This window comes from Pinus tabuliformis, chromosome 4_1 (assembly GCF_031772625.1).
Source record: "Pinus tabuliformis cultivar Carrire ecotype Pingquan chromosome 4_1, CPIR1, whole genome shotgun sequence".
Taxonomy (NCBI): Eukaryota; Viridiplantae; Streptophyta; class Pinopsida; order Pinales; family Pinaceae; genus Pinus; species Pinus tabuliformis.
In genome coordinates this window covers 935,462,732-935,473,850 of record NC_142303.1, presented here as the reverse complement: position 1 = coordinate 935,473,850, position 11,119 = coordinate 935,462,732, and positions in this window count along the sequence as shown.

Below are 11,119 nucleotides of genomic sequence, written 5' to 3'. Positions count from 1 at the left end.
TTGATCTACCCTGTGCCTACATGGATCCTATTCGCCTGAATCTGTAGCTCACTCAAATCCTTCTGAATAGTACTCAGTCCCTACTATTACTGCTACTTGAACTACTATAGAAGTTCTATGATTGTATCTCACACCTTATTTCCTATTTCTTCTGAGTTGTTGTTTGTTAGAGTAATCAGGTCCAATGATGGCTTGGTGTCTTTTGATTTCTTCTGTGGCCCTTCCTTTTCCTGTTCCTTGTACCGCTTCACTTGGAAGGGAGTGCTCTGTTCCTCCTGGCCACTACTGCCTTGCTCTGACTGCTCTTCCTCCTCTGTTTGGAGCGAAGGAGATTATCACTCCACTTGGAGCCGAGCTCTCCCTGTTCAACCTGCTTCTTTGCAATACTCTCTTCATCCACCTGGGCCTCCTCCTCAGTATCTTTTCGCCGCTTCTTAGCCAACAACTGAACCTTCTGCTTGGTCGCTTCCTTCTTCTTCTTCTCCATGGACTTGCTATTCCTTGTAGCTAAATCAGATGGAGAATGCCAATTTGTTGGCCAGTGCTTGATGACCTCCTCAATAGTGCCATCTGTAGCAAGGTAGGGTAGGTTGAACCATTTTTATTGCGGATCCTTCTGCGCCTAGATGTATACATGGTGGAAGTCAGATTTGAACTCTACTTACCCTACAAGATGTTCAAACATGATTGGTGACAACTGCGGCTTCTATTTGATGGCCATGCAAATTCTCGCCTCCATCAACACCCGAAAGACTTTGGTCTTTATGACTCGTGCATCATCTTTTGTGGCCCAAAGAGATGCAAACTTTGGAGCCTCCGCAAAATATTTCTCCATGGGAGGAAACTAGCTATCCTCCAGTAGATCCCAAGCAATGAGCACAATCGAGAGAAGAAACCATGAATAGTGGAATTTTTTACTGTCGTCCTGCACCTCTTGGCAGTTCGCGAGGAACTCACTACAAAGGTAGCATGCCCAGTTGAACTTCATGCCCTCCGCGCACTGTGAAGCTGATGAGCCTCATTATTGGGTAATTATAGGGGCCTTAATTCACCTCCTAGCTTAGTCAAACCAACTTTTCTCACAACTTATTACATGTTTTTTATTATATCTTTTTTATGAGATGAGTTAGAGTTGGATATTATGCCTAGTGGATTAATATGCATTGAATGTAGGATTTAAGGAGAAAATCAAGGAATTTTGGCAAATACTAAGGTTAAAACTTGAATGGGACAAGGGAGAGGGATTGTAGGAGGTAAATCCTCCTCATTTACTTCTTCCCCATTTGAATATTCCTCCATCCATCACACCAGCTCGGAGTGCAAGCACCCAAGCCATGTGGACTAGAAGGTAGCCGAGCAAGTGAGAGACAAAGAGCTAGTTTATCTCGAGTTCGAGAGCCAAGCCTCCCTAATTTTAAGGAATTCATTGGGGACTTCAGTTGTATAAGTAGAGAGGCCTAAATCCTCATTAGGATTTGAATTTTTGTTGTAAAACTCTAAGCTATTTTCGAGCTCTAGACTTGTGAAAGTTTTATTGATGTAATTTTTTATTTTGGTAATAAGAATGAGTTTTGTTTTGAACCAGCACTGAGTTAACTCAGAGGGCTGAAGCTCTTGGGTTAGGGCCCAAACCTAGCAGCCAAGGCTCCTCTTTCTTTTATCTTTATGTCTACATTAGTCTCATAGCCTCATTGTTAATTTGCTTTTAGATGCATTTTCATTGCAAGTAGTGTAGATTGGATTGGTTGTCCATTAGTTTGCTTCCATTGGTGCCTTACTTCAGTAGCAGGTTAGCTTGGATAAAATGAGTACCACAAGGTTTTCAGTGGGTGTCTTGGCCTCATTTCCTCCCTCTAGGATCATGATTTGTGGAAGGGACCCTCATGCAGCCCCAAAGACATAGATTTCTATTTCTTGCATAAGCTTTAGAGTTTAGTGTATTTAAGTTAGCATTTGTCAGTTTTGCAAAGTGGGATTTCATTTCCATTTCTTCTATATTCACCCTTGCGATGTATATCATCCATGCTTTCATTCCTTTCATCAACTTTCCTCATGCATCATGTAGGTAGTTAGTTCATTAGTTCTTCTTTTCTAGCTTATGAGAATGCTTCTTGCTTACATAGCTTTTTGGGAATTATACATGTTTTATGCAGAGAAGGTGCTTTAGGAGGAGACAAAGACTTCATAGCCAACAAACACCTTCCACTCCATCCACCATGGTCATTCCTTATTTTCACCATCACCTTGACTAGTTTTCATCATTTTCATAGAAATTCTTCCAAGCACATTGAACGAATCCAACCATCCTCTATCTTTGTTGTTGACTTCTGAGTGATCCTAGATCTTTCCTCACTTCATTCCACCAATATACCACCTTCCCTAAGCCTTCCATCACCTCCAACACCTTCCATTTTTCTCTTGGTTGTATCCTGTAGGTTTACAGGGAATCCTGTAGGGTTCTAGTACATCTTGTAGGTTTTCTTGAACTGGCCTGTGTTGAGGCTGAATTGAGAGAAAACCTCTAGGAAGTCACCAAAAGCCTCCCAAGGGTATTCCACACCATCCAAACATCTCCCAACCCTTCCAGCCATCCTCCAACATCCTTAATCCACTTGCCACATCACCAAAAGAAATTAGTTTGCATACTTGATTTTTCATGAAAAGACAAAAAGACAAAAACAGATTTATTTCAGCCCCTTTACTTGCACATTAGTGATTATTGATGCTTCTTACTTCCATGCTTATATAGTAGCATTTGGTTCATGTTAATTTAGCATTATTACAAAACATATTTTCTTGGCAGTTAATTAGGAAATGGTGTGATTTAGCATTGAATTTCGGTCTTTTCCATTATTGCAGTAGAGTAGCTCCCCCTTAGAGCAAATTTCCCTTTCTTCCATCAAGAAACCAAGCTTCTTCTTATTCCATAGAAGTTTGGCTTGAAAACCCCAGTGGTCTCTCGCCAGCTGAACCATGACAAAAGGCAGAACCATCACTTTTACTTGTGTATATAGCACTGACACCTCCAAGTTTGTACGAACCCTGGGTTGACAAAGTAAAGATGGTAGCCCAGGAGTTGCAGCATTCTTGCTGCAATACTAGTGCTCATCACTTTTTGGTGTCATTTTCAGGAAGGTGTCTGAGTAAGATGTGAATGCTGCTTCTTGCTTCTATTTCTTGTCTCTAATATTCTACCATTAGTTTATTTCTACAAAAGTAATTTAGTTGCTTCCTTTTTCATTTTACATTTTCTGCTTTCCTTTCCATTTTTTCAGGCAAGATTTCAATTCAACAAGTAGTTTTCACTCAGTCAGTATTTTTCATTTAATTAGCAATTTCAATTTTGCAAAGTAATTTCCAAGTTTGAAAAAAAACACAAAACCAACCCAAAAACATTTCCTTTCATGCCTCGTACGAATAGGGATAACTTAGGGAAATTTTCGTCAAATACCCCCACTGCATCAAACAACCACCCTTCCCTCTTCTTTGGTGGCTGTGAACTGGCAGAACCCTTAGGTGAGCAACCCAACATATTTTAAGAACCTACAGGGGAAGAAGAAGAAGAAGAACCCATTCCTACTCAACCAATGGATGAAAACGGAAATGATAGAGGGAATAGAGAGAGAGTTGAGGGTGCCTTCCCCATTAGGGAAACCAATGGGGACACTAAGATGAAAAATATAAGCCCCTCTACCCTACCTCATTCCCATGGCTTGACGATAGAAGACCCCTACACTTTCCTATTTGAGATTGTTGTTATATGCTGAACCTATGAAAATACAAATGATGAGAAAAAGTTAAAAATATTTCCATCTACCCTCAAGGATGCAACATTGCATTGGTTCATGGGTTTACCTAGGGATAGCATCACAACTTGGGCTCAAATGCAACAAGCCTTTAACAACAAGTATTGATACTATTGTCAGTAAAAGGATACTAAAGAGGAAATTTTTAGGATGGCCATAGGCAATGATGAATCCCTAAAGGATTACAAAGAAAGATTCCAACTTAGTTACAAAAGGGCCAAGTGCACACTTGACCGTGAGTGACTAAAGCTAGTCCTACTTAGGGGAGTAATGGAAGATATTTTGGATACCCTACACTTGTTAGCAGGAGGAGATATCTACCAATTACCCTATGAGGATATCAAGACTATCTTTAGAAACCATTCTAGGGTAGCTAGGAAAAAGGGTAGGGGTAGTCAACCTATGGTCAGTCCATCCTCTTCCAACTCATCCCTCAAGGCTGAAATTGGAAACATGCTGGAAGATTTCAAAAGTGAGATGCTTCAAACCCTTGCCTTGCAAATGGACACTATACACATTAAGAGAAAGAAGGAGGAAGCAAAGAGAGCCTTGGACATTTTTTCTCCTAGATGCACCAGGAGGAATCCTAGGAATGAATATCCATTGAATTCTCTTAAAATTTGCTTAGTCTGTGAAGAAAACCACTCCACAGATAAGTGCCCTTCTTTTACTGGACTCAAAGTTGTATATCAAGGAGCTGAAGGGATCCCTGAGAAGCTCTGCTACATAAACTTGAGACCTCATGGGCCTAGACCATACCAGCAGGGCATGCAAGGGTCATCCCACGCATATTACAACCACGACCTGACCACAACCATACCTTGTTGGGGATCCCTTTCTCATCCTTCCTGGTCTACACCTCCTCCTTGGTCCTTTTCATCTCAGTATCACTCCCAGCCAGCTAGCCAGTCATTTCAACCATATGCTCAGCCACAACCTCAGGGGAGTGCACCACCCCAGGTGTGGAGGTCCCAATACAACAATGCTCCAGCTTTATTTCCTCCACCTCCTACCTAACCATAGTTGCTACACTCTACTCCACCCAAGCAACCCCAGATGCCTACCCAGCCAAATCCGAACCCAAACAACAGATAGGCTCAACAAGTATACAGTGGAGAGACATCATATTTAGCTTATGCTATGGAAATCCAAGAGATTAACCTGAGATCTAGGAGAGTTCCCCCGAATAACCAACCTCCACCTCCACCTAGGTAGGTTGAAGAAGAAAGAGAGGAAATAATTCTTAAAGTGAATCCACCCTTTCCTCAAAGATTAACCCAACCACTCCAGCCTACCCTAGAAGAGATTGAACTTCTAGGAGAATTGAAAAATCTATGTGTGAAGATTCCACTTCTCCAAGCAATAAAACATGTTCCTATTTACAATAAGTTGATTAAGGAGAAGTGCTTCAAGAATCAAAGGAGGTGAAGAAGGGATGCCCCTACCATTAATTTCACTGGACAACTGTCCGACTTAATGCTGGGGAAGGTAATCTGTCCAAAATATTTGGACCCTGGAAGCCTTGTAGTAGATGTGCACATCAATGGAACCATTGTCCCACACACTTTGATCTATCTTGGGGCTGCCATTAATGTGAAAGCCAAGGACACCATGCTAAAGCTCAACCTCCAAGGTTCATTGAGGAAGACCACAACAGTTCTGCAACTTGCAGACCACTCCACAATGACCCCTGAGGGGATTGTGGAGTATGTGATGGTCTCCATTGACTCTTGGGAGTACCTTGCTGATTTCCTAGTTCTCCAGCCTAAGGCTAAACTTACTGGTTGCCCTCTCATCTTGGGAGACCCTAGTTGGAAATTGCCGATGCTTACATTAGCTCCAGAGCTGGGAATATGACCATCAAGAATGGGCATATTTCTAAGCATTTAGTCCTATACCCTCCTTCTTAGCCATCTTTAGAGAAATATTTACCTTTATGGTTGGAGGAGGAGGAAGAAGATGAAGTTTATTCTGCCCAACTTTATACTTTAGAAACAACCATGGGAGGAGGATAGCAGGATGAAAATGATTTGATTGAACACCTACTCCAAAGTCCAACTCCTAGTACATTGGCCTTAGAAGATGTAGTAAAGGAAACCCAGAAAAATCATCCAATTGACCTATGCTTGGTGATTCCACCCCCATCCAGGTCAAAACCATAGAATTCGTCCCTGAGAGAACCTTGAAAATCAATCCATCTCTTTCTGCTCTGCAAGAAGAGAAGTTACACAACATGCTGAAGGAACATCTATATGCCTTCACTTGGAGTTACAAAGAAATGAAGGGAGTACACCCCCAAATATGTACTCACCACATATACATCAAAGAGGGTTGCAAGCCAGACTGGTAGCCCCAAAGGAGGATGAATCCAACTCTTAAAGATATAGTCAAAGAAGAACTACAAAAACTGCTAGATGCAAGATTCATTTACCCTATCTTCGATAGTGAGTGGATCTCTCCTTTGGTGTTAGTTCCAAAGAAAAATGGTAAGTGGAGGATTTGTGTCGATTACAGGGAGTTGAACAAAGCCACAAAGAAGGACCATTTTCCTCTACCTTTCATTGACCAAGTGCTAGATGGCCTGGTGGGGCAAAAAGTTTTTCTTTTTCCTAGATGGATTCAGTGGGTACAACCAAATCTAGATCAGCCTAGAAGACTAGGATAAAACCACCTTCACTTTTCCTTGGGGTACTTTTGCCTATACGATACTTCCTTTTGGCCTATGCAATGCTCCTGCCACTTTCCAGAGAGAAGCCTTGAGTATTTTTTCCAAGTTATTCCATGATGTGGTGGAAATTTATATGGATGATTTTACACCTTATGGCTGTGATTTTCAAGAGGCTCTGTCCAACCTAGGCAAAATATTGCACAAATGCATTGAAATGAACATGTCTCTCAATCTCAAAAAATTTGAACTCTTGATGACTACAGGGACCTTGCTAGGTCATTCAATATCTCAGTGAGGACTGCAGGTGGACCCAAACAAAATAGTTGTCATTCAAACGGTCCCACCTCCTCAAAAGCAAAGAGATGTTAGAAGTTTCCTAGGGTTACCTAGATACTACTGAAGGTTCATAAAGGACTTCAGCAAGTTGGCATCTCCTTTATTTGGTTTTTTGGCTAATGACTCTGATTTTATATGGTCAAAAAGCTTTCAAGAGGCCTTAGACACCCTAAAGAACAAGTTAACCAATGCACAGATTCTTTGAGGTCCAAATTAGGCCCTTCCCTTTCATATTCATGCTGATTCCTCACGCAAAGCCATAGGAGCAGCCCTAGGTCAGATAGCTGAAAAATTTCCTTATGCTATCTACTTTATCAGTAAGAATTTGTCAAAGGCTTAACTAAATTACACAGTAACCGAAAAGGAACTCCTGGTTGTTGTGCATTCATTGAAAAACTTTAGGAATTATATTATAGGCTATCAAACATTTGTGCATACTGACCATGCTTCAGTCAAATATTTAATGAATAAACCATATGTGAATGCTCAGATTATAAGATGGTTACTTTTATTAGAGTAGTTTGATCTAACTATTGTTGATAAGCCTGGTAAGGAAAATGTTGCAGCAGAATTTTTGTCTAGATTAAATTTGCTTGGAGGTGAAGAAGGAATGGTTGATGACCATTTACTAGATGAGCACTTATTTTCTATTTCAGTTCTCTGTCCATGGTTTGTTGATATAGCAAACTATTTGGTATCTGTACAGTTCCCACTGAACTTGTCCTCCAAAGAGAAAAACAAGATAGTAAGGAAGACCACCCCCTTCGCTTGGATTGGGGGAAATCTCTTCAAACTTGGCCCAGATTAAATCTTGAGAAGGTGTGTCAGGGAGGAGGAGGTCTTTGACATCCTTCTGACCTGTCATGATGGGCCTTGTGGAGGTCACTTTGCAGCAAAGAGGACAACATTCAAAGTGTTACAAGCAGGCTATTATTGGCCCACTCTTCATCAGGATGTGAAAAGATATACTAGCCAGTGTGATCGGTGCCAAAGGATGGGAAGGCCTACTCCAAGAGATGAAATGCCTCTACAGCCTCAGGTGACTTTTGAGCCATTTGACAAGTGGGGCATGGACTTCATTGGACCTATTGACCCTCCTTCCAAACAAAAGAAGTACATCATTGTGTGCACTGACTATCTGACTAAGTGGGCTGAAACCAAGGCAATTAAGGCAACAACAGAAGAGAAGGTAGCTGAGTTCCTAAGGGAGAATGTATTTTACAAATTTGGGTACCCTAGAGAGCTGGTCACAGACCAAGGCAGCTAGTTTACCTCCAACATGATTGAAGACTTGCTCAGCCAGCACAAGATCAAGCATAGAACCTCCACTCCCTATCATCCACAATCTAATGGATAAGTAGAGGTGGTCAATAGAGCAATGGAGGGAATCTTGACCAAAGTGTAAGCAGCAATAGGAAGGATTGGGCAGAGAGACTAGTTGAGGCCACTTGGGCTTATACTACCACCTAGAAGTCCACCACTAGATTCACGCCCTATGAGCTGGTCTATGGGAAAAAGGTCCTATTGTCCATTGAATTTGAGTATAACACATTAATGATTGTGGCCCAACTAGATCTAGATCTCAACAGTGCACAAAAAGAGAGATTGCTCCAGTTGAATGGTTTGGATGAATTCAAAATGTAGGCCCTCCTACATAGAGAGGTAATTCAACTTCAGAGGAAGATCTGGCATGATAAGAAAATCAAGGAAAAGAAATTTCAGGAAGGTGATTGGGATTTGTTATATGATTCTAGTTATAAATACTTCAAGGGAAATTTAAGGACAAGATGGCTAGGACCTTATGTTGTAGAAAGATGCCATGATAATGGTTCAGTATAGATCAAAATCATAGATGAAGAGGCCATTCCTTTACTTGTTAATGGACACCGACTGAAAATTTACAAGAGACCATTGTAAAAACAAGAATTCATTGATGATATCAATAAAACAATGATGGTAGTGGAGCAAGTTTCAGCTCCTACCTCATCAAATCATTGAGAGAGAAAAAAAAAAAGAATAAGGACTCAGGTGAAAACCTCCATGAGGCAGTTGAGTCCCACTATCGGGTTGAAAACCTCTTGGGGCGGCCTAATGGTGTCAATAAAAAAAAGGAGAAAAATGAGAATAAAAATATCCCAGGGTGAAAACCTCTCTTGAGTCTCCCAGGGAAAACAACTAGGATGAAAACCTCTCAGAGGTAGCCTAGTTGTTTTCAAAAAAAAAAAAGAGAAAAGACAAAAATCATGAAAATTTCCATTTTTCAGGTTAGCAAGGAGGACAATCAGATAGCAAAGGAGGATCACCAAGAGACCTATTTCACTCACATTTTATTTTTTCCACTCATTTTCATTCATCACTATACAATTTATTTCATTTTTTCTACTCCTTTCCTTCAGTTTACAAGGGGACTTTGTTTTCTATAGGATCCCTTGTAAACCTACGGGATCCACTGAAAACCTACAGAATGATCCTATAGGAATCACAGTGACCCATAAATCCTACAGGAAGTGACCTTAAAGGAAAAAATTACTTGCTATGTCAATGAAATAGCACCTGTACATCATCATTCCATGACCATACCTATGTCCACCTTCATCACCTTTGCATTCACCCTTTAAAAAAAATATCAATTTCAAAAAAAAAAAAATCATAGTCTTCGAAAAAAAAGGAAACAGAGAGAAATAGGGAGCATCACCTGAGTATTCCTCATTCTCCACACTCCTAGTCTCCCTCTCCATCCATGTCACCATCCTCAAACTCCTAGCAAAAGGTATGATTAAGAGTTCTGAGGGAGAAGCAGCTACAGGACATCCTGTAGGAAATCCTGTAGCAGCCTATCCCACATAATACAAATCATAAGAAAAACAAGCTTCCAACATGATGATCCAAGAGCAGAAGGGACTCCAAAGCAGCAACAACACCATCATCTTCAACACCAGGTACCTGCACCACAAAAAGAAATCATCAGAGAACAACAAAAAAGGGAAGAAGAATAGCATGCAACCAATACACACAGCAAGCACCTCCGGTCTTCAACCACTGCAACAAGGTATTAAGCACCACAGGTAAGTATCCCACTCACTCTCTCATGTGCATAATGTAGTCAAAATATGTAAAGGTTACGAGTAAGTTGGTTTATAAGCAAAAGGTGGCCAGTTAACTTGGCCACCTTCAATCAGTCAACAAAGACAAAACAATTTGTCCTCTCACATGTGGCAACAGTCAACTCAAAAACAGAAAGGAGAAGGACAAAAGCAGTTAAGGCTACAGAAGCATGAAGTGGGAGTTGATTACAAGGAAGTGGGGAATGATGATGTTGTAGTGGGTACCAACGGTCCAAAAATGGAAACCATACCTCGACTTCCAGCACACCACCTCAACCCAAATGACCATAAGAGGAAATAATCGTTGTCCCCGTCCATTCATGCATTCACTTCCTCGAGGCTTGCTCTCACAAGTCACTCTCATACCTAGGAAACTTACAGAAAGGAAGACACCATAGCTTTTCTGCACAGGAATTCCTACAAGATTTCACAGGAAATCCTACAGGATTGCACATAGGATTCATACAGGATACACAGAGACAGTCTACAGGATAGGCCGAGAGGAGTTTTAGAGGGGAAAATTCAGGGGTTGACCACAACAAACATTATGAAGAGGTAGTCTCTGTAATTACATTCCTCTTTCCAAGTAAATTGAATAAAACATCCTCTAGTTTGAGTGAATTTGGTAGTGGTGCAAGAGAATTGTCGACACAGTCATCTCAGTTTTTTACTTCTGCATTTGAAATTGTATCAACCATCTCATCTCTTCAAAACCTCACCAACCGAGATGACAGGAGGGTTTAATAAGAGGGAGCCCACTAACACTATGAGAATCCAACAACATCCTCAGGTACTAGAAATCTTCACAAGCAATAATTGGATGGGGTTTTTCAAAAAATTAAGGGGGTATGATGATGAGGTGGACCGAGATTTTTCTCTCCCCCATTCCACTCACTATATTCCATGACACTGTCGTGGTAAGAGGCCTCTCCATAGAACTCACCCCTGAACTCATCAGCAGAGTTACCACACTTCCCCTAAGAGTACCATGGAGGAAGGAAGACAAAGGAGATAGCCAGGTTGCCAAAAGGAAATTCTTTTTAGAAGGTGAGGAACCCACTGAGGACAAAAATGGAGTAAGGAGAGCAAGTCTGCCATATCCCTGGAATGAGGTAAGCTACCAACTTATCAAATACATTTCATGTGAGGGTAGGTATAGTGTGGTCTATGGCTATCATTTTAGGCTTCTTGAAGAATTGAGATTT